General features: G+C 40.9%; 1 long non-coding RNA gene across 2 annotated transcripts in view; it reads right to left on the bottom strand.

The window, feature by feature from the left end:
• The window catches only part of LOC121819124 (uncharacterized), a 96,128-nt gene that overhangs the window by 52,880 nt on the left and 20,160 nt on the right, over nt 1–23,088 (bottom strand). For both annotated transcript variants that reach the window (XR_006059341.2, XR_009600267.1), the window contains exons 2-3: nt 21,565–21,685; nt 20,394–20,473 (exon numbers count right to left, since the gene is read on the bottom strand). This is a non-coding gene — a long non-coding RNA (uncharacterized LOC121819124). The remainder of the gene's footprint in view (nt 1–20,393; nt 20,474–21,564; nt 21,686–23,088) is intronic.

The following is a 23,088-nucleotide window of genomic DNA, read 5'->3' as shown; positions in this document are numbered from 1 at the left end:
TGGGAATCAAGTAGTCTTGGCTTTGAACAAAGCCCTGTGTGCAAATTTGGACAAATTTCTTAACCTCTCTGAGCCTCAATTTCCTAGTATGTAAAAAGAGATGGAAATAAGACCTCTGTCACAAGGTTCCCGTGAGAATCACATGAGATTACATTTGACATTCACACAATGGGTCATCAGTAGACATAAGTTCCCCATCTCTTAGAAAACAAATGTTTTCCAAGGCCTCACTATAATGGTATGGAAGTACCAGCTGCAGAAGAAAGTTACAGATATGATTTGAGAAGTTTTAGAACCATATTCATAATCTGACTTTTGTCTTAATCAATGGAAGATGATACACAAAGAAATATTCTAGTTAAGTCTGGACTGGGGTATTAGGTTCAGAATAAAACTATTAAGAAAAAACACATCACACTACTAGTAAAGCACACACCAGGCTGTACCTATGAAGTCCTTATTTTAAATCCTGATTCTTTGGCTTTTTGTTTGTTTGTTTGTTTAGTCACTCAGTTGTGTCAAATTCTTTTGCAACCCCATGGACTGCAGCCTACCAGTCTCCCTTGTCCATGGGATCTCCCAAGCAAGAATACTGAATGAGTTATTTCCTTCTCTAGGGGATCTTCCTGACCCAGTGATTGAACCCATATCTCCTGAACTGGTGGTGGTGGTTTAGTCACTAAGCTGTGTCTGACTCTTGGAAGTCCATGGACTATAGCCTGCCAGGCTCCTCTGTCCATGGGATTCTCCAGGCAAGAACACTGGAGTGGGCTGCCATTTCCTTCTGCAAGGGATCTTCCTGACCCAGGAATTGAACCCGGGTCTCCTGCATGGCAGAGAGATTCTTTACTGACTCAGCTACATGGATTCTTTACCTCTGAGCCACCAGGGAAGCCGCTTGATTCTTTATATGTTCCTTTTTCAATAGCCATTATGTTCAGATATCCCAATGAAGAGACTTTATGTCACTTAAAATATGAATTTGGAAACTCATGGATTTGGTTATCTCATTAGAAAATGCTTAGCTTGTCTAGGGGAACATAATGAAAACATCATCTATTGGAAATCAAGTCACTTACTCTTTCGAGTTGTTTTTGTTCAGTTGCTCTGTCGTGTGTGACTCTTTGCGACTCTTTTGAGAACTGGTCTCAAAAACGGAAATTTAGGATGGTCTTGTTGATCTTGCAGATCCTATTAGATCCCCCATATTCCATGAGCACTACAGTAGAGCCTATAACTTACACCTGGTTCTATACCTTGGTGTACTGTGTAATATGTGTCTTTCCCCCATGAATCATAAATTCTCTGATGGAAGGAAATCTATCTGCCCGTCTCATTGCTATTTTCCTAGAATCTAATGCAATGCATAGCACCTCAAAGACACACAGTAAATGTAGAAGAATGAAGGAAGGGAGGGATCTGATACAGTACTTAGCAATGAAGTCAGCACTTAAAAAAAAAATCCTTGTTTAATGGATAGAGTAAGTCACATTTCCTGTTTTCCTCTTAGTCATGTACTCTGTAGGATAAAAAAAATATTTTCTAAGGCCTCAAACCCTCAAGACAAATGCTAAATACAATGAAAATTATGTTAATGTTATCATACTAGCCAAAATTTTCATTGAGTGCTTGCTATAGGCTAAGTAAGCACTTTATAATGCATTAATGCATTTGTCTATCCTAACATGAAAGAATTTCCATTTGACAGACGGAGAAACTGAAGCTCAGTATGGTGTTATAAGGTAGTTCATAGGGCAAGCAGGATTCCAGTCCAAGCCCCACCTGACTCTTCACTACACTGCACACTTTTCAAAGGGCTCAGTAGTACCTTGTAGTGGTCTCCATGTCTCCACTCCCAGGAGGAGTACCAGAGTGGCAGGGGCCCCCTGTGGGCGGGAGGAGTCCACCTGTGGTTGAGCACCTGGAGACAGGCCTCCTGGGTCACACAGGTGCTCTTCCGGGAGTCTGGTCTCCAACAGTTTAGAACCATAGAGGTTGATGGGAGAAGTGAACGGACAGGAGGAGCAAGGCGAGTTGATCTTGAGATGCGACCAAAACAAATCCAGAAAAACAGAAAGCCTGGATCCCAAGGATGAGAGAGACGGTGGGAACACATGCATTGCTGTAAAAAGGGAACATGGGAGCTTGTTGCTGGGGTCTCAGAAAACTAACGGAAGCCATCTTGGGTCAGAAGTTGATTGAGAAAACACAGGAAAGGGCCTTCCATACAGGGCATGACTCTTTCTTCACCCTCAGTCCCATCACCGTACCTATATACCCTTTCCCTCTTTCCTCTTTCTCTCTTTCCCTTCCCCAGTCATGCCTATGTACCCATGCACACACACACAAACACACACACACACGTACACACTTCTGCAGCTAAAGGGTTCTTACATGCCCCAGGTTGCTGGTTGCTGCTCTTCATTCAAACATCTTTGGAAAACAAGGTTAAAATGTCTAGATCTAGGACTAAACTGACAGTGCTTATGTTTCTGTCTCCTTCGTCTTGAGGGCAAGAGCGTGTATTCCATTTCTTTTTTATCCCCCTCACAGCACCTATTACTAGATACCATATGCTCTGCACGTACTTGGCACTCAATAAATGCTTGCTGAATGGCTGACTTTTCCCGTCTCCCCCACCCTTTCCTTCCCACCCCTACAGCATTACTTTAAAGATCTGTTGCAGAGCTGTGGGGCGAGGTTTAAGATCCGTTTTGACAAATAACCCTTATGGGTGTTTAAAGCCAAAAGATCGAATATTTAAAGCAGAAATATGAGCTGTAACTTCATGGGTGTTCTTTGAAGAGATGCATAAAGCTGTACAAATAGATAGCCTTTCAGACAGGACATAACAGACCCAGCTTTGTGCGTTTGCAAATATACAGAGGAGAAGAGCCTGAACTTTGCTTTGAACCCTATGTTTCCTTCTAAAATCAGTTTAAATAGGAAAGTGAAGGTAGCTAAATCTTCTATATTTTAAAAAGATCTTACAAATACTTTTGGCTTTAAAAGCCGATGTCACTGATTCATAATATAAGAGGTGACATTAAATCTATGCCCCCCTCAGTGCCCCTCACCCCACAGACAGGAACCTACAGGCAAAAACAAGACTGGATTCCATTGAAGTCGTGAGAGCAAATTGAGGGCTGTAAAAAAAAGAGGCTTTTAGAATCCCAGACACGAGATCTTGGTGCTGGGAAGTCTTAGGGACCAAAGCAAGGATCCAGGGACAGCAGATGGTTGAAGCACCAGAGCAGAATCCACATCACAGAGTGGCTCTGGTTAATGACTTCATGGAGCTGCTGAGCTTAGAATACCAAGAGAGAAGTGAGCATGAGTTGTGCAGGTCCGTTACTCCCATAGGATCCATGTTCATCCAAAGATGTCTGGAGTTTCCTGGCTGCTTCCATTAATACGGCAGAAACGAGTGCATCTTATCTCAGGCTCCAACTCTGACTGTCCCATGTTCGCTTAGAGCAGCTGAGCCCTCGGCTTATAGGTCTAGTCTATGTTCCAGAGGTGATCTCAGGAAGTGCTGCTTGATATGTCTTACTTTTTTTAAGTGGAACTATTTTGCATGGAGCTGTGGCTAAAGAGGTTACTTACAGCTAAGCATTTGCAGGACAGGTGGGCTTAAATAAACTTAACTATCAAGCTATAGGTATTAAATTGATCATAAGAACCCTTGGTTATGCAGTGATTGATTTGGAGGGCCTGACAGCTCTAGTACTTAGCTTGGAATTTATGAATCAAAAGCTTTAAAATTGAAATCAAGAAAGTTTTTTCAAGTACTACTATTTCCACCTAACTAAGGACTGTTATACAAGTAGGATTTATCTGTAGTTATCACTCATGTATAGTGCAGAATTATCCAAGTGTCTTTTTTTTTTTTATTTCTAATGACTTATATGCCTTAACTCAATCAAGAGAGTTTCTTAAAATATTACCTTTCCCCTTCTGGAAAAAGAAATTTTTATCCAGAAACTACTAATTTTTACATTGCTAAATCAGAAGTGTGCTCTCTTTCTGATTCATCCTTTGCTTCCATTTCCTGTAGGTTTAATGTAGGTCAATAGTCCTGGATTCTATACACATTATATTTGTGCAAGATGATTGAACACATAATTGAAATTTACATAAACACACAATATCTTTATTTTACTTTTTTGGATAACATGTTATCATTTGTGAAGAACCTTCTCATTTCTCACCTCATGTAATTAAAAAAATATTCTATAGGATGGGAATTAATAGTATTGTCATTTTATAGATGATTGAGTTCAGCAAACTTCATTCAACTGTTCACTCATTCAGTAATTTTAATTTTGGATCCAAATGTGTACTAGGCACTGGAAATACAAATATGAAAAAACTTTATGAAGTTCACTGTCTATTATGTAAAACAAGTAGGCAAATAAAACATTGACAGTGGGATGTGATAAGTACTATGTTATGTAAATATAAAGATGGCAGAAAATGAATTACCAAACTTGTCCAGCTATGAATGAACAATCTTTTCAAAGGAGAAGATTCTTAAAGTGGGTCTTAGTAAGAAGAAATCCACCAGAAACGATAAAGCATAGAGCAGAGAAGCAGCAAGTGGCAAGGTACAGAAGCAAGCTAAGATGAAGGCAAGAACTGCAAACAGTTGAGCCTGGCTGTGAGTACAGAGGGGAAGAAAATGAGCCTGAAGAGTGTTTTCCTCAGGAACACGTGACCAGTGAGGGGCAAGAAGGTTCTGGGTATATGATGAGTTGGTGAAAAGAAATCTTCAGGAAATCAGATTCATTTGATCTTTTTTCACCATGCACGACCTCCACGTGGTCCAAAATGGCTACTCTTGATTAACCCATCCCATCCACATTCTGAGCAGCAAAAAGAAGGAAAAGTAAATAAAAGGAACAAAGGTATAAGCTAGCTTTAAGGGAGAGTCTTAGAAGCTGCCATGGGACACCTCTGCTCATAATTCATTCATTAGACCTAGTCACATGGCCACGTCTACCACTAAAGACTAATAGATGCTTTTCTGACCAGTGTGTTTAGTTATACATTTGTGATGTTGTTAATATAGGGAAGAAGAGAGAATGGAATTTGGAAGACAACTGGGAGTACCCGCCATTGAGGAGCATGAAAAAATCAATCACAAATTGCTATGATTCTGAATTTCACCCTCTGGTCAACAGGGAGTCACTGGAGAGTTTTTGATCAAGGACCTGAGATGACCATATTTGTGTATAAGATTAAGAAAGATGAGAGACTGGAGAGGGTAATATTGGAGACAAGGGATTAGTTAGGAGATATTTATGGTGTTCCAGGTGAAAGACAATGGAGGTCTGACGAGGGAAGAGGAATGAGGAGGGGAAGTGTTAAGAACGTTATCTGCCATGCCAGTTGAGTACCAGTAAGAGGCAGGATTCAAGCTCTTATCTTTGGCTCTAAGTCCATGTACATGACGTTCATCATCCTTAACCAAATGGTGGAAACTTGGCTTCCCAGGAGCCTTTCATATCCAAGTTGTGTTGTGAAAATTGGATAGTACGGTCCAGATCCAGGAACTGAAGAGTCCAGAAACAAGACACCATGTGTGGCCATTTGATTTTGAGCTATTATGCGTTTTCTCTTCTTGCATTCAAGCTAGTAGAAGACTCTGAACTGGGCTTCCTTGCCTATGAGAGATCCAAAACAGGACTTCTCAGGTTTTATTTCTAAGCCTCAAGCCATGTAACAGGAGAGAGTTTGAAGAGGGAGAGATTTCAGCTAGACTAGGAAGACATTTTAGAGTCGGGGGGAGAGGAGGAAGATGGATTTTTAGCACCTAGAGGTCATGCAAGGAGATGATGGGAAGTAGCTGTGAAGTGATACAGTCCTGGATTCAAGACCAAAGGCTGCTTTACCCTCCGTGTGGCCCAAGCAGCCCCACCTGATGGGGCCACGTGAGCTGGAATAATCTGCAACCCAAAGGATATCTCAGAAAAGTTAGCACTACCGGAAACCATAGCAAAGCCCCAGTCTGCTATTAAATTACCTTCCAGAAAGACAGCTAAGAGGTTACAATGAACTGATGTGTAGAAATAAAAATACTCACTGAACTACTGAAAACAAAAAGAGGATTGAAATTCATACCTTCAGCTCTGCTAGACAGCGAACCCTGGGTGACAGCAAGGCCTTCTATAGCCCCACGGGAGTTAGGAATGAAGAACAGCTTCAGAACATAAGTTTGTGCCTGTCCCTCCCTTTTCCTTAATTCTGATTCTGAGAGTAGAAACCAATTCAAACTGGATCTGTGTATATCCATACCCATTATTCACTTGTAAATGTTCCAAGTAACTCAGACCTCCCCTCGGAAGACATTCGAGCATCGCTTAGCAGGATATTTGAGGACAAAGGCATGTGATGTTTGGAAATGTCAGATAACGTTCTAGCTACTGGACTTTCCCAGTAGGTTCAGTAGGTAAAGAATCTGCCTGCACTGAAGGAGACCAGGGTTCTATCCCTGGATTGAGAAGATCCCCTGGAGAAGGAAATGGCAACCCACTCCAGTGTGCCTGCCTGGGAAATTCCATGGACAGCAGAACTTGGTGGTTACAATCCATGGGGTCACAAAAGTTGGGCACAACTTACCGACTAAACCATCGCCACCACCAGTGTTCTAGCTATAGTCAATTTTTCCCTTTACTAATACAAAAGCTCAAATCAGGATCTCGGCATATGATATTTATCCAAACATCCTCCTGTATGCAAAATTCCAGAGATGGTGACAGACTATAGAAAAAACATGATTTGCAAAATCAGCAAGAGCATTCTATTTAAAGCAGTATCCCCTGGGTGTTGTCTGAGCTTGAAGTACAAGTTCACTATACAGTTTCTTTCTGGAGACAATATGCCAAGCCTTAAATATGGCTAAAAATCAGAAGTTTGGGGGAAAACATTTCAGCCCTGCAAGAAGGAAGTATGCTGTATTTGGTAGAGTTGGGAATACACGATTTTGTTTCAGAAATCTGAGAAAAATCTATAGTCGTCTTCTTTTTTGCCTCCTGCAAACCCATCTTACCCTATTTCCATTCTGTTTCATTTTCTCCCTGCCTTCAAGTAGTTATATCTTTAAAATATTATAATCCAAAAAAAGAAGGCAAGAGGAATTTAACTAAAAAATAATAATCAAAGCCATTCATGGTTTATGTGCCCAGACTAAGCTGTATTTATGGAAGAGTTGCTCTTTTTTTTTTTCTTTCTTTTTTTCTTTCCAGAAGTCTAAAGTGTAAATTAAGTTGCACCAAGGCAGGTCAAATTATTCCCCAGTCATTTGTAGTATGCAGTGTTTTATGTGACTTTTTACCCTCTTATTCAATAAAACAATGCGTACTTGTATAGCAGCCAGACGGAGTAGTGATTCACACTCATCTCAGAGATGCCAAGTACTGTACCTCCTTAAGGAAACACACTCACCCATGTGTAATGAGAATGCTTTGGATTTCCTGAAGTGATTCAACATCAAATTGAATTCAACACTGAGCTGAATATCCATAGATGTTAATAATCACAAGATCGGATGTACTAGAGTCTCATTTGCTTTTATGTAACTCCCACTCATTTATTATAAGAGATGCAGCCTTGTTATGCTGAACTGGAACATTTTCACTCACTCAAGGAGACTGATTAAAGAATTTGGCCTGTTTCTTATTAATATAAAATAATCAAAAAAAGTTCAAGAAAGGATGGCCAGCTATGGCTCTGTGATACAGAACTCCCATTGAGCTCTTCTGTTAAATCATTCAGCTTTTAGCTCAAGAAGAACACTGACCTAGGCTGGACATCGGCTGTATTATTACTAGCTTGATACTGTAGGTGCTGGTCTCAATTAGAAAAGATGCTTGGGGACTTCCTTGACAGTCCCCTGGTTAAGACTTCACCCATCCAGTGCAGGGGATGTGGGTTCCATCCCTGGTCGTGGAGCTAAGATCTCACATGCCTCCGGACCAGAAAATTAAAACATAAAACAGAAGCAATATTGTAACAAATTCAATAAAGACTTTAAAAATGGTCCCCATCAAAAAATCTTTAAAAAGGGAAGAAAAGATGCTTGGAAAAATCCACAGCCTGCTAGATGTCAGGTCATTAGAAACTGTTGTTTAGCTGCTAAGAAATGGCTGACACTCTTTTGCGACCCCATGGACTGCAGCCCACCAGTCTCCTCTGTTCATGGGATTCCCCAGGCAAGAATACTGGAGTTGATTGCCATTTCCTCCTACAGGGGATCTTCCCGACCCAGGAATCGAACCCTTGTCTCCTGTGTTTGGCAGGTGGATTCTCTGCTGAGCCACCAGGGAAGCCAACACCAGAAATTATTGCTTTTAAATGCTGGCAGAGGAGTACAGATTTGATATGGCAGCACTAGGGGGCCATTATGGGCTTCCCAAGTGGCACTAGTGGTAAAGAACCCACTTGCCAGTGCAGGAGACCTAAGAGACCAGGGTTCGATCCTGAGTGGGGAAGATCCCCTGGAGGACGGCATGGCAACCCACTCCAGTATTCTTGCCTGGAGAATCCCATGGACAGAGGAGCCTGGCGGGCTACAGTCCATAGGGTCACAAAGAGTCAGACACAACTGAAGCAGCTGAGCACACAGGGACCACGGTGTGTCACTGAGTGAGGAAGTAAGGATTTGACTGAAAAGTCAAGTCTACTCCCAAACTGTATAAACACAACTGCTTAAAGAAATCTAGCTACTTTACCCATTGAAGAAAGTAACCAAAATCAGAAGTTCTTGAAATACAAGGGTAAAATTAAAAGATAGACTGGAAATGGGAGAGAAAGAAGCAGCTGCCAGAGCTGCAGGGGGCATGGCCTCTAGGAGGGCAAAGATGGCTTTATGTACAACTTAAACTAATCTAATTAAAAAATAAGGCCATTTGGACATGTGTAAAGGCAGTCACCAGAGAACTTGGATGCATTATCCCCAGCCTCCAGTTTCTTTGATCACAAAGTGTTTGAAAAGTTAGAATTTCAACCTAAATTATAATTGTCACGGTAAGATTCGGCCTAAATTAAAAGTTGAGGAACCTGAACTAAATTGCCAAAAAGAAAGGCTGAGACCAGCTCTTAAGGAGAAGGAGTGCAAGAAAGCAATGGGCCAATTCCAAATCATCCATTAATTCACTCTGAGGAAATCATCTTTTCACCAACAGGCAGGGACTAGAGATGCAGAAAACCTTTTGTTTCCCAAGAATTTATATGGGCTAGCCTTGTTTTTGTGGGCTGGCTTTGTTACAGGCAGCCTGCCAGAAACGCAAATTCTCAGGCCCTGTCCCAGAAACCCAGATGGAGCATTTCTGTTTTAGTAAGGTCCTTGGGTGATTTCTGTGCCCATGCAGGGATCTGCAGGTATGTGCTTTGATAAGTTTAAATTGAAAATCTCTCTCAAAAATCCCAGTTCCAAAATGGTATCTAGTTTAACTTTTACACTATGCTATAAAAAGAAATAAGATTCTTTCTTTGTAATGATGAATATGACTCCTCTTCTGTTATAGGGCTTCCCTGCTGGCTCAGATGGTAAAGAATCTGCTTCAGTGCAGGAGACCCAGGTTCAGTCCCTGAGTTGGGAAGACCCCCTGGAAAAGGGAATGGCTCCCCACTCCAGTATTCTTGCCCATGGACAGACGAGCCAGGAGAGCTACAGTACATGGGGTCACAAAGAGTTGGACATGACTAAGCGATTAACACTTTCACTTTCTGTCAAATGATGTGCGAGTCTAAATAATATACATGTAAAAAGTCCTGTGAATGTTCTAGGGCAGTGGCGCTAAAAGTGGGGTCCCTGGGAACGTATTAAAAATGAAGATTCTCAGACTCCACCCCAGACCTACTGACTTGGAAACCCTGGAGGAGGGGCCCAGCAATCTGTGTTTTAACAAACTCTCCCAGCAATTCTGATCCAGGCTTAAGTTTGAGAGCCCCTGCTTTTGAACCATCTCTGGAACTATTCAAAGTCATTAGAGTCATTTGCTGTGACTTGATCTCTCGGGTCAAGGGAAAAAAACACACAATTGAATGGAAAATTATTCTGATAAATTTCAAAATGATGAAAGCAGAAATATCAGTTTATCTCACAAATATTTTCTAATGGATTGATTTATATTGTTTATCAACAGGGAGGTAAATTGGTACTTTTATTACTGCCAGTCTCTCTTCAAATAATTGATAGCTCATTTCAAGTCCCTAACTTCCTTGTGAGGGTCCTGAAGTGCCTCTTCCCAAGGACCATCTTCTTGGCCAGGGGAATAAAACAGCCTGACTGACCAACTCGATCATGATTCTTCTTCTGAAAGCTTGTTAAGCAAACAGCATAATGCATGAATACTGGTTAACTGATCGGGACAAACGTACCATTGAAAGTGAAGTTGCTCAGTTGTATCTGACTCTTTGCGACCCCGTGAACTGTGGCCCACCAGGCTCCTCCGTCCATGGGATTCTCCAGGTAAGAATACTGGAATGGGTAGCCATTTCCTTCTCCAGGGGATCTTCCCGACCCAGGGATCGAACCCAGGTCTCCCACATTGCAGGCAGATGCTTTAACCTCTGAGCCACCAGGGAAGCCCATTACTAAAAATGCCACAGGGAAGTACCATTACTAAAGTAAAAATGTTAAGAATAGGAGAAACCAGGCATGAAGAACATGGGAAGTCTCTAAACTACCTTCAAATTTTTTCTGTAAATCTAAAATTATTCTAAAATTAGAAGTTCATTTATTTTTTTAAAAACTGACCTTTGTTTGAGCCTGAAATAATCAGAGCTCGCTCCTTCTCTCTTTTGAAAAATATTCTTGCTCAGAAGTCGCTGCTATGAACTGTGGAGAGCCTGTGTGCATGCAGACAACTTGACGAACCTGATTTTAGGTTGATGTATTTCCTGTTTTTCTAGAGCCACTTACTCACTGAACCTTTGCTGCAGGCAATGAGATTGAGCTCTTATCAGAATGCTATCTCATACCCTACCCTACAGTAGCTGATAGAGTGCTACAGCTTCTAATGCTGTGTCAGCTGTGTGCTGCTCCTTCCCAACTCCTATGTGCGTAAACTGCAGACACTCTTGCTGCCTTTTCAGAGCCATGCAGATGAAAGATGACCTGCAGACAGTTGGGTTACTGGATGTGCCAGCACAACACAAAAGGAGAAGAAATAAGAACCATCCTCCATTTCTCACTAACCCCCTACACACACACAAAACTGTGTGTATGTGTGTATGTAAATGTCTATAGGTGTCCAAGGTCACCTTTGCAGAAACTCTTCCATCTTTGGTCCCAGGAGAATGATCAGTGAAAACCTCCCTCTGTAGCAGAAAGGGAACAGACAACATTGACACTTCTCATGCCAACACAACCTGTTAACATAGGATATTCTGAAAGACGTCAATGTTCAAATTTTTAATTAACATATAGATACCAACATATCCTCTTGCTCTTTAGTTAGGAAATGCCCTTAAAATGCAGATACAGCCATGCTGCTTGATTTGGAAAATTATCAACTCGTTTCTTTTCTCTTTTTCTTCCTAAGGGTTTCAAGACCATTTAGATAAAGTCTAACAACACTTTGCGGAGAAGGCAATGGTATCCCACTCCAGTACTCTTGCCTGGAAAATCCTATGGACGGAGGAGCCTGGTAGGTTGCAGTCCATGGGGTTGCTGAGAGTCGGATATGACTAAGCGACTTCACTTTCACTTTTCACTTTCATGCATTGGAGAAGGAAATGGCAACCCACTCCAGTGTTCTTGCCTGGACAATCCCAGGGACGGGGGAGCCTGGTGGGCTGCCGTCTATGGGGTCGCACAGAGTCGGACACGACTAAAGTGACTTAGCAGTAGCAGCAACAACACTTTGAAGATGAAAGTTTGATTTTTTTGTTTAAATGGAGACTATTAAGAAAAGGAAGCTATATGAAGTGTATGTGTTAGACTAATTAACTGTAAGTGCGGAACCCTTTCTGCATCAGGACCCATCAGTCTTAAGATAGCTGGTACGTGGTATGGGGTGTGCAAGGTCTGAGAGAGCAAGAGATGCCCGAAATGTGTCTTTAAATGAAATTAGGACAAAATAAATCTAATGAATTCTGAAGGCGTTTTTCTCTTCTTATGACACCAACTCGGAGGTATGAGAATGTCCCGATGCCAAGAATTCTAAGTGAAAATATAACTAATTGGACTTCTAACTTTAGACCTGATTATCTAGCAAAAGCTAATATACATATACTATCCTACTATACTGTAAAATCTTGACGTATATAACCACCACTTTATGGGCTGCGGATTCACATGAAAGGGAGCTTCACCTCATTGAAAGCCTTTCTTAATGACCAACGATGTTGAGATGGTTAGATAGCATCACCGACTCAATGGGCATGAATTTGAGCAAACTCTGGGAGACAGTGAATGACAGAGGAGCCTGGCATGCGGCAGTCCATGGGGTCACAAAGAGTCGGACATGGCTTAGTGTCTGAACAATAAGAGCGTGATGACCAACGACTCATCAGAGCGCTAAACGTTAAGAGATCCTATCTATGAACATTTAATTGTGTATGAAGGTGATAATCCTTGAAATGATGAGAGCAAAAACAACCTATCTCAGTTTTTAAAAGACCACGAATTCTACGAAACTTCTGAAGGGTATCAATTCTATCTTAAAAACAATACAGCTGTAAAGGTTCCCTCAGAAATAAATGAACTGAAGCAGCTTGAACAGAGCTGTTGATGATAAGGAAGAAGGGCTACATTTGATATAGAAAGGTTTAACCCAGGAGAGTGCTGATTAAAATGGCACCTGGAGTTTACAAATCAAATCGAGATGTGAGGAAGAATGGAGTGCCTTGTTTAAGATTGAATGGTAACTGATTGGTCTTAAAGGATCCTTTTGCCAGCAGCCTACACTGTTTAATTGGGTGATTATATTCTAGAGGCAGGCTTCCCTCATAGCTTAGTCGGTAAAGAATCTTCCTGCAATGCAGAGACCTGGGTTTGATCCCTGGGTCGGTTAGATCCCCTGAAGAAAGAAGTGGCAACCCACTCCAGTATTCTTGCTTGGAGAATCCCATGGACAGAGGAGACTGGCACGCTACAGTCCATGGGGTCACAGAAGTCAGACAGAACTCCACGACTAAACCATCACCACCATTCTAGAGGATGATAACATTGCCAAATGGCAATAAGGCATTGGTAGTTGGACTATGGGTTGATATGGGATATGACTTGCCATGGATGAGCTCTACCTGAAGCAGGACATTTTTTCTCCAACATTTATCATTAGTTGTTTGAACGTTTAATGAACTGCTAATGAAGATAGGTTTATAAATAAATTAGAAGACCAACATAGTAGAGCAGGGACTTCCCTAGTGTCTCAGATGGTAAAGAATCTGCCTGCAATACAGGAGACCTGGGTTTGATCCCTGGGTTGGGAAGATACCCTGGAGAAGGAAGTGTCTACCCACTCCAATATTCTTGTCTGGAGAATCTCATGGACAGAGGAGCCTGGAAGGCTATAGTCCATGGGGTCGCAAAGGGTCAGACATGACTGAGAAGCTAACACTTTCACTTAATTGGTGCTAATAATCAATATGGCAGCCATCAGGAGTGTTCAGGAGGTTGCATAGTAGAGTAATTCCAGACTATTCAAAGGAATTTCTCTCCATTTTTCTGGTCGATTAACCAGATATGTCTGGATATACATTTTATTCAATTTCTAAATAATAATATTAATAGAAACAATGAACACAAATTAAAATCAACAAGTAGAAAGATACTTAGTAAAATCTAGAGTTACAAAATTTGTCCCAAGCATGTTGTATTTATTGAAGTAATTCCCACACCCTCCACAGCAAAAAGTGGAATCCATAGAATTACTATGATCAGAGCTGATTAATAAATCACATTTTGTAAATATTGGTCCAAAGAAGAAAGAATTAATCTCCATAAAAATTTAAATAAAATTTTAAACGGAAAAAAGTAACTGGAAATGGTTTAACTAATTAAGGAAAATTACTGCAGAAAATGCCTTTTTGACAAAAATGCATTAATGTTGTTACCATTTTCATTTAAAGGCTTTAAAAAAAAATAACTTTAGCCTCAAAACATCCTCAGAGTCAAAGCAGTGAGAACTGAACATGCTGTGACCCCTCAGTTCATCATATGGAAGTCGGATGATGCTGTTTAACTATCAGCTTTTGCATGCATTGTTCCCTATACCTGGAATTCCTTTCTCTGTTTCATATTCTAGGACTCAAGACTTCTCCTGTAAGACTCAACTTACAAACATCGCCTTCAGATTAATGTTCCCTGACCTCCAGACAGAATTAGATACTTTTACCTTTTATCCTCCCTTAGGGACCTTTTATGAATATTCCATGATGTTGCTGTAATTCCTTGTTTACACTGCTATTTCATGCGCTGGATTCTGGCTCTGTCTAGGATATGGCTCATGTTTTAGTTCTTTTGTTATTAAATCTCTGACATATAATAGACGTGTAATGAATTAATGCTGAACAAATGAGTGAGGTCTCCATGCCACCCGCACATTCATTCCTCTCATTTTTTATTTTGAAACAAAATCATAAACTCTGAATGGCAACTTTAAAGATGTATTAAGAAAAAGCACTTTGCTATAAATTCAGATGAATACTAATCATGTAGTTTTGTGATCTCTCTCTCAGCAACACCTCCCTCCTTTACATCTCTTCCTTATCCACAACCAAGAAAAGCAGTGTATTTATAGGAGAGAACTCAGGACTGAGATGGCCAGTTTCTGAACTCCTGGCCATGGGTGTCATTGGGAGCGTCCCTAGAGTGTGAGAGCACTTTCTGGGAGGTCCAGAGGTTAGGTCAGCCAAGGGCTTTTTCTTTCCATCCATCCTCAATTTGACTTTGGGTTCAGCTGAATATGGTTAAAGGATTAATTGCCCATCATCTTGTTCCCTAAATTAAGAGTCATTGTGGTAAGAACCAAGCATAGCAATATGCACCAACCACAAAGAAATAAATTACTTTGTAAGTTTCAAAAGATTTTCACCAAATTACTGCTCTGTGCAAATGATGTTGGGGGGAAAAAGTTTGTTTGAGAAGCATTTTCTTTGGTGACTGTAATAAGGTATGTGTACCCCTGCTGAGATATGAGTCACATCCCTGTGATAGGAAACTGTGGCTAGTTTTTGTGGGTTTGGGGTTTCATACTAAATTTTTAGTGCCTCATGTTTCCTATGACTGATGGATGGATCATCACCTGACTCACAGAATCTTTTGCTATGGATCACCATAGTGTAGCTTTTCAAATTCAGTAATGTGGCACCCAGATGCTCAGAGTTTTAATATGGAGGGAGAAACACTGGAAATATTCAATCAGTGCTTTGAAATGGGCTTAACTGAGATCACTTCTTTCCAGCCTTTGTCAGGATTACAGTTGAACTGGTCTAGACTCATTTATTGGAGAAGGAAACGGCAACCCACTCCAGTGTTCTTGCCTGGACAATCCCAGGGATGGGGGAGCCTGGTGGGCTGCCATCTATGGGGTCGCACAGAGTCGGACATGACTGAAGCAACTTAGCAGCAGCAGCAGCAGCAGACTCATTTGTGATTCTTATTTCTAAAAGACCTACAATGCCCACTTTTTCGTCTAAGTAAAGTAGATGTCTTAGTCCATTGAGGTTACTGTAACAAAATACCATAGACTGGGTAGCTTATAAACAGAATTCATTTCTCAGAGTTCTGGAGGCTGGCAAGTCCAAGATGAAGGCACCAGCAGATTCAATGTCTGGTGAGAATCTGCCTCTTGGTTGATAAATAGCTACCTTCTTCCTATAACACCACGTGGCAGGGTGAGAGAGCTCTCTTGGGGCTCTTTTATAAGGACACTCATACTATTTGTGAGGGCTCCAGACTCATGACCTAATAACCTCCCGAGAGCCCCACCTTCAAACACCATTCAATCACTGGGATTAGATTTCAACACATAAATTTGGAGGACACAAATATTCAGACTATAGCAGTCAGGATACAATAACATCTGAGGGGTCTTTTTTTTCCCCAGATTAAGGTCATGCCACCATCCTCAACTTCAGTATTCCTAAAGGCAAATCTTTATTTATTCATTCATTCAATGAATATTTATTGGATAAATAAGTGTGTCCCACTTATTGAGACAGAGAGGAATTAAGATGAGGCCCCTGACCTCAAGAAGCTTAAAGATGAGAGGGGAAAAACATACAGTTAAATATGGCACGCGCCCTGACAGGCAAGGTCACAGAGTACACAAAATGGGTAAACGACAGACCTACAAAAAGGCATGTCTGGAGGCAAGACGTCAGGGGAGAAGATGGTTACGAAAAGGTCAGTTAAGCTTCAGAAAAATGCAGACTGTGAGCAGTTCTAGGGAACGTGTAAGGTATGCAGTCAGGGAGAGAAGTCAGGAGCTGGATCTTAAAGAGCTCCATGATGACTTTCTATGGTACCCAGGAGGAGCCCTGAAAGGGGTCACAGGAGACCATACGCAGAGGTGCTTAGGAGAGATTAGATGAGGGCAAAGGAAGGTTGTAGGTAAGCAGATCCGTTAGGAGCCTTATCTTGATAATCCAAAGGGAAAAGGGCATTGAGCCAGAATGAAAGTAAGCTCAGTGGGAACAGAGAGTAAGTAGAGGAGCCAGAAGAGGGACTTCCCTGGTGGGAAGTCTAGTGGTTAAGAATTCACCTTGTAGGGGATGCAGGTTCGATCCCTAGTCAGGTAACTAAGATACTACGTGCAGCGGACTACAAAGCCCATGTCCTGCAACTACTGAAGGGCCCCCAACAAAAGATCTCACATGATGCAAGTAAGACCTGAAGCAGCCAAACAAACAAATAAAAAATTTTTGAAAAAGGAAATAGAAGAGGCAGGGCCTGGGGATGGACTCTGGGCTGTGGCTTAGGGTCCTGATGATCAGACTCTTGTTGTTGGAGCCCAATCCCCTGCCCCACCCCAAGGGCACAATCCTTGGTCCTTTTCTTTTTTTTTTTTTCTAGATACACTCACATCCATGTCAGTCTCAACCAACCTGCGATGATACCCACATTCATAATGCCAACTCACACTTCTCTGAACTCTAGACCTGAATATTCAATGAACATTCACTTGGATGTTTAGGGCAGATAGCAAACTTAACAAGCTCCAATCTGAATGTGAGCCCTCCCTTGACCTCTTTTACCTGCAGTCTTCTCCATTCTGGGGAACAGCAATTTCATTGTTGGTTTCATGGATCCAAAACTTTGATGTTACTAATTCTTGGCTATTTGTATTTATTTCACATTTAGTCCATCAGCACATCCATGTGGCTTTAACTTCAAAATGTATGAAGAACCTGACCGCTTTTGAGTACCTCCACTGCTACCATCCTGGTCTAAGGCATCACCATTTTCCTCCTGGATCTTAAAATAATTTCCTAACCTGTGTCCCTGCTTCTTCTCCTGCCCCCTGCACTCTGTTCCAAACTTTTTATTTGAAACTTGTCAAGCACACAGAAAAAATGTTTAAACAATCAAGTGTAAAATGTTTTCTATAGTTTCTTTTTTTCTGACCCAGGATCCCATCATATTCATGAATTCATTTGTTATATCTTTTCAGTGTCTCTTATTATAGATCCATCTTATTATAGATCCATCCCCTTGCTTTTTAAAATGACATTCACTTTTCCATATAGGGTCTCACACATGCTAAATTTGTGAGTTTCCTCACAGATGATGTCATACATTTCATACTGCATCATATCAAGAGGTAGATAATGTCAGGTTGTCCACATATTATTTAGTGATGCTGCTTGATCACTTGGTTAATGTGGTGACCTGCCAGAATTTTCCATGGTGAAGGCAAATTTTCTTCTATGTAATTAGTAAAAAAATTGTAGGGCAATATTTTGGAACTTTCCAAATATCTTATCCACAACAGCATTTTACCCACTGGTTTTAGGATCTATTAATAACTGTTCCTACATTATTTAACACACTAGAAGTTGGAAAGCAGTGATTTCAAAATACTCCCGCTCTCTTTTTTTAGCAGACATTTTAGTAAACAATTTCTTCCCCTATTTTCCCTTTTTCTTCATCCCTGACTCCTCTTCTTGTCCTTCCCGTCCTCCTCTTTTTCCTTCTGGCCCTCCTCCTTGTTCTTCTCCTCTCTCTTCTTTTGCCTTTCAGAGTAGACTCATAGATTCTTTTTCATTCAATGTATTATAATTAGCTACCATGGAGTCATTAAAAAATATGTATCAGAGCATGGTCTACTCTTCTACTTGATTGAAACCACCCTGATGACTTCTTGTATCACTCAGGAGTAAAAGACAACGTCCTTACCATGACCTACAAGGCCCGGCATGATTGAGTCCCGAGTTCCTGTTTAGCCTCATCTCCCTCTGCTCACAGACCCAGTCATCCTGCCTCCTGACTACTCGTCCCACAAGGATGCTTCTGCCTCGAGGTCTTTGGCCCCACCGTTCCCTCTCTTTGTAGTACCCCTATCCCACATATTCACTTGGTTTTGTTCCTCACATTTTTTCTCAAAGTCATCGGACAACATTTTTTTTTAATTTAAAGGCAACACTCCCCATTCACCTGACTTTAATAGTCCCCATTCACCAGACTTTCTCTATCAATCTTACTCCCTTCTTAGATTTATTTTATTTAGTCTGCCCCCAATTTATTTTATATTTATTTATTTACTTGGCCGTGCCAGGTCTTAGTTGTGGTATGTGGGATCTAGTTCCCTCCAGTTCCCTGACCAGAGGCCCCCTACACTGGAAGCATGGAATCTTAGCCCCTGGACCAGGGAAGCTCCCCACAACCGCCACCTCTGCCCTACCCACTAGAATTTAAATTCCTTGAGGGCAGGGAATTTTACCTGTTTTACACACTGCTGGGTTCCAGTGGCTGGAATACTACCTCTTTGAACATGTTGAGAGTGAGTGAATGTATTGATTGGATGAGAGGCTGAAGGAAGGGGAGATGCCCATCTTCCAGGTTTGGTGAGTTTGGATGACAATGCTCTACTCCCTGAGTCGGGCAACACAGAACAAGAAGTGCACTGGGGGAACCAACTTTGAAAAGGTTGAGTTTCATGTGCCTGTGAGATAGTCATGTGGAAAAACCCAGTAGGAAGTCAACTAGACCTGGATTTAGTGGATAGACTGGGTATGAAGTAGTTTCCAAACACATAAGGCAGAGTCATGTCTTAATTCATTTTAAATGAATTGAACATTACTGAATTGAATTAATATGAATGGAAAGGCTCAGAGTCTTTCACCTCCCAATCTGGCATGCCAACCAAGCGTGGGAAGGGAGCTATTAACACTTTCCTGAGTCTGCTAGGGTTTGAGCTGCTCAACTCAAAGACAGCACTAAACACCTGGTAATAGTTCTAACGGTTTGTCAACAAAGCTGGACCTATTAGTCTTCTAGGGTGATAACTGTTTCTAGTAGTCTAAAGACTTTGCTAGAAACACCTGCAACCTGTGTAGAGCAATTAGTAGTTTAAAAGTGTGGTTTTGCTGTTGATCTATTTGTGTGGTAACCTTTGCAATTCCTTTAGTCAAAGGATAAGAAAGGCAACATCAAAGATCCTTTCTTTCATTAGGTACTAATCTTTTCTCTTCCTTCACCTTCTTAATTCTTCGAAGCCTTGGGAAAGTCTCCTAGAGATGATGAGCCATAAGAATGCAGGAAGAGTTTACCTTGTGTGATGTTTAGAATAGCGCCTAGCTTAAACTAGGTGCTCAATAAATTTTACTCAGTTGTATATTAACATCCAGTTTCTTGATTTCTGAACTATCACCCATATCTCTGTTATACCCCCAAACCTCAACCCTCCCCCTCTCTCATCAAAGACTTGAGCCCCACAAACAGTCTTCATAGTTAAAAATAAAGGTTACTATGAGAAAGGGCAAAGTCAACAGCATCACAACCAGTGTGGAAGTTGACCACTGCACCTTGGGATGTGAGGGGAAACTTAAGTGCATTCCAACATCATAAGACTGGACACACACCAGTGAATGGGAATATGAGTCTGGATACTCATGGAGAATTTCCATATTAGCATAGCTTATAAATCCTGCCCACAGGGTGGGTCATTCCATTATAAACTCCTCAAAGTCTTTTATATTCCTTTTGAATGATGGTGCCTAAAGTGGATGTTGCCATTCATGTCTTAAGGAAAAAGAGATCAAAGTGAAATTATGGGCGTATATTTCAGCAATTTCAGAAGCTTCTGTCATTATTTACGACAATGACCATACTGATGGCGAGCTGACCTTCGGTACTTTGTGATAGCAGTGCTACTAAGTTAAGTGAACTATAAATCAGAGAGCCCTCCCTTCCCCTTTAGAGACAAGAAAATAATTACCAATAGAATCCTCACTGGTCAACATTAAGGTCAAAAGTAAGTGTATGTTTAACTTGTCCATTGTTTCTTCGACTCTTTTTCTAAAACAGAAAGTGGGGATATAGTTAGGAAGGCAGCTGGCATTAAGAGCACTTTTTAGAGGAACAATAACAAGATGGCTAGGTCAGAAAACCATCAAACACAACCGGGTAAAGCACAGAAATTCACTTCAGGGAAACTGGAAATTAACAGCGTTTTAGAACTCCGTGCTGGTAGGGACTCCTGCTATTGTGACCCTTCCGAGGGATTTGATGTTCAGGGTCATCTATGCTCTTCTTTTAAAATTCTGCACAGAGTAGATTTCATATGTAGCAATTACTAACAGAAGATATGTAGGTCCATGGACGCCATCCTTTCAACTAAAGGCACAAATTGACTAATCTATAGGTTAAATTCAACAGTAAGACATTCTCAAAATGAGCTCTCATGAAGTAATAAAGCAGGAAAGAATTAAGAAATCAAATATTTCTAAATAACTTAATAAAATCAAATGTCTAAAACAATAAAACCAAAGATCAAACAATATATAGACTATCTAGCTATGATTTTTATTTAGATAAGCAAGATTAGCAGAATTGAAAATGGCTAAATAACCCCTCTCAAGTTGGGTGGTGACTATTTTTAAAGATAGAATTTTAATTACTTTCCATTCATTAGCCATTTCCATTCATATAGTTCAGAATTCCACAGATGCCCCAGCACTTAAAGTTTAAGTCATTGACATAGATGTGGCAACTCCTGAAGACATCCCATCTGCTTCCAATAAGAAACTTGATATTCTTTAGGATTTATGGGTGGTGGGAGGAGGTTGCCTAAAGTGAGGTTGCAGAAACGGCCGGAAAAGCCTTGTAGGTGAAACCCATATTTCTTTGACTGTCTGTAGTTTTCCGTTTGTATCTAGAATCTCAACAATATGTGTAGGGCAGTTTCTTTGCCCAAAGATAACCAAATTATAGATTTCTGATAAATCTAGTGTGCATGTCTATAAACACATTTTTTGGAGAGATGGGTAGGAATGGGGGAAGGGACACATCTGGTGAGAGGCTGAAAATATTTTTAGTTTTAAGCTCATTTGCACTCATATAACAGTTCCTAACAACAACAACAACAACAACAATGATAATTTATATACCCTCGTGACTGTCCAGTTTAACTCTTTTCTTCCATCGTCTTCCTGGAATCTGAAATGGTTTCACCTGGTGTCCGTAGAGAACTGACCTGGAAGTCGTTATATATGAAGATGTAGCAGCCACCTTGTAACCAAGAGGAAAAGGCCAAAAGATCAAAAACTTTGGCCTTTACATTTTAGAGGCACTAAACTGAGGCCAGTAGTCATATCTCTCCAAACTCCTTAGGATATTAGAAAAATAATCATCTAGTTGTTTAAGCCAGTGTTGGTTGTTGCTGCTGCTGCTGCTAAGTCACTTCAGTCGTGTCTGACTCTGTGTGACCCCATAGACGGCAGCCCACCAGGCTCCCCCGTCCCTGGGATTGTCCAGGCAAGAACACTGGAGTGGGTTGCCATTGCCTTCTCCAAGTGTTGGTTGAATCTTTTATTATCAGCAGCAAAATACATCTCCATCAGAACACATCCAGCCTCAGCTTAATCTGACGCTCTCAAAACCATGACACATTTGGAACTTGGGGTGATCACTGTAGGTTTTAAAAAGTAGGCCTAAATCTCACCAGGTGAATTTGACAAAAAAAAAAAAAAAAGAAAAGAAAACAAAAGAAAAAGAAAATCAATCAGCAAAAGGTCTACAAGGAACAAAAGGTAGGGTCTGCCTCCCTTTCTCCCTGCAGCATTTTTTCTTACTGCTTGTGCACTCCACCCCCAACTCCATTACAAATCCATCATGCCTCTTCCAAAATCTTGATTTTAAACACTGAATCCCTGCCTCCTACTCACTGACTCTGGTGCCTTCCACTGCAACAATTTTCTACTTTGGTGACCCCACCTTCTTTTTACTGTTCTTTTCTCCTACAACTGTCCCACTATTTATGATCCTCCGTATCTTCACCTCCTTTTTAAAATTCAATTTACATTTCACTGTGTATCCCTGTAAACACCCTCAACTCCCTTCATTCTCTTTTCTTCGTCCTACTCTTCTAGTTAAAATAAAGCAAAGGAAAAGAAAACACAGAAACAAACAAACAAACCAAAAAACCTCAATACAACCTTACTTATTCTAATCTCAAACCTAATTCTCTTCTACCTCTGTGAACGAACAAGATTGCCAGATGAGATCCGGCCAACAGGATTTATTTAGAAATCATGACCCCACATCCCAAACCCCCAAATCACTGCCCAGTAGTTCTAAATTATCTGCTCTGTAACTTCCTTCCTTGCTCTTTGAGTAAACATTTCTTTTGACCATGCAGCATGTGGTATCTTAGTTCCCCCGATAGGGATGGAACTTGTGCTCCCAGTGTTGGGAGCATGGGAGTCTTAACCATTGGACTACCAGGGGTCTCCCAATTAACACTTAATACTTTCTCCTGTTCCCTTAAAAGCAACTCCCTAGCATTCTGATTGGTCAACTAGGTGTTTATACATTTATCCACTTCTTTGAGCATTTTTCTCTGCTTTTATAGAAAAATCATCTTTACACCTATAAAAAGGTAAGAAGTCCTTTCATTTGTACTCTAATACATC

Source organism: Ovis aries, chromosome 3, assembly GCF_016772045.2.
Source record: "Ovis aries strain OAR_USU_Benz2616 breed Rambouillet chromosome 3, ARS-UI_Ramb_v3.0, whole genome shotgun sequence".
NCBI classification, from domain to species: Eukaryota; Metazoa; Chordata; class Mammalia; order Artiodactyla; family Bovidae; genus Ovis; species Ovis aries.
Note: the sequence above shows the minus strand (reverse complement) of the source record. Positions and strands in the feature narration are given on the sequence as shown.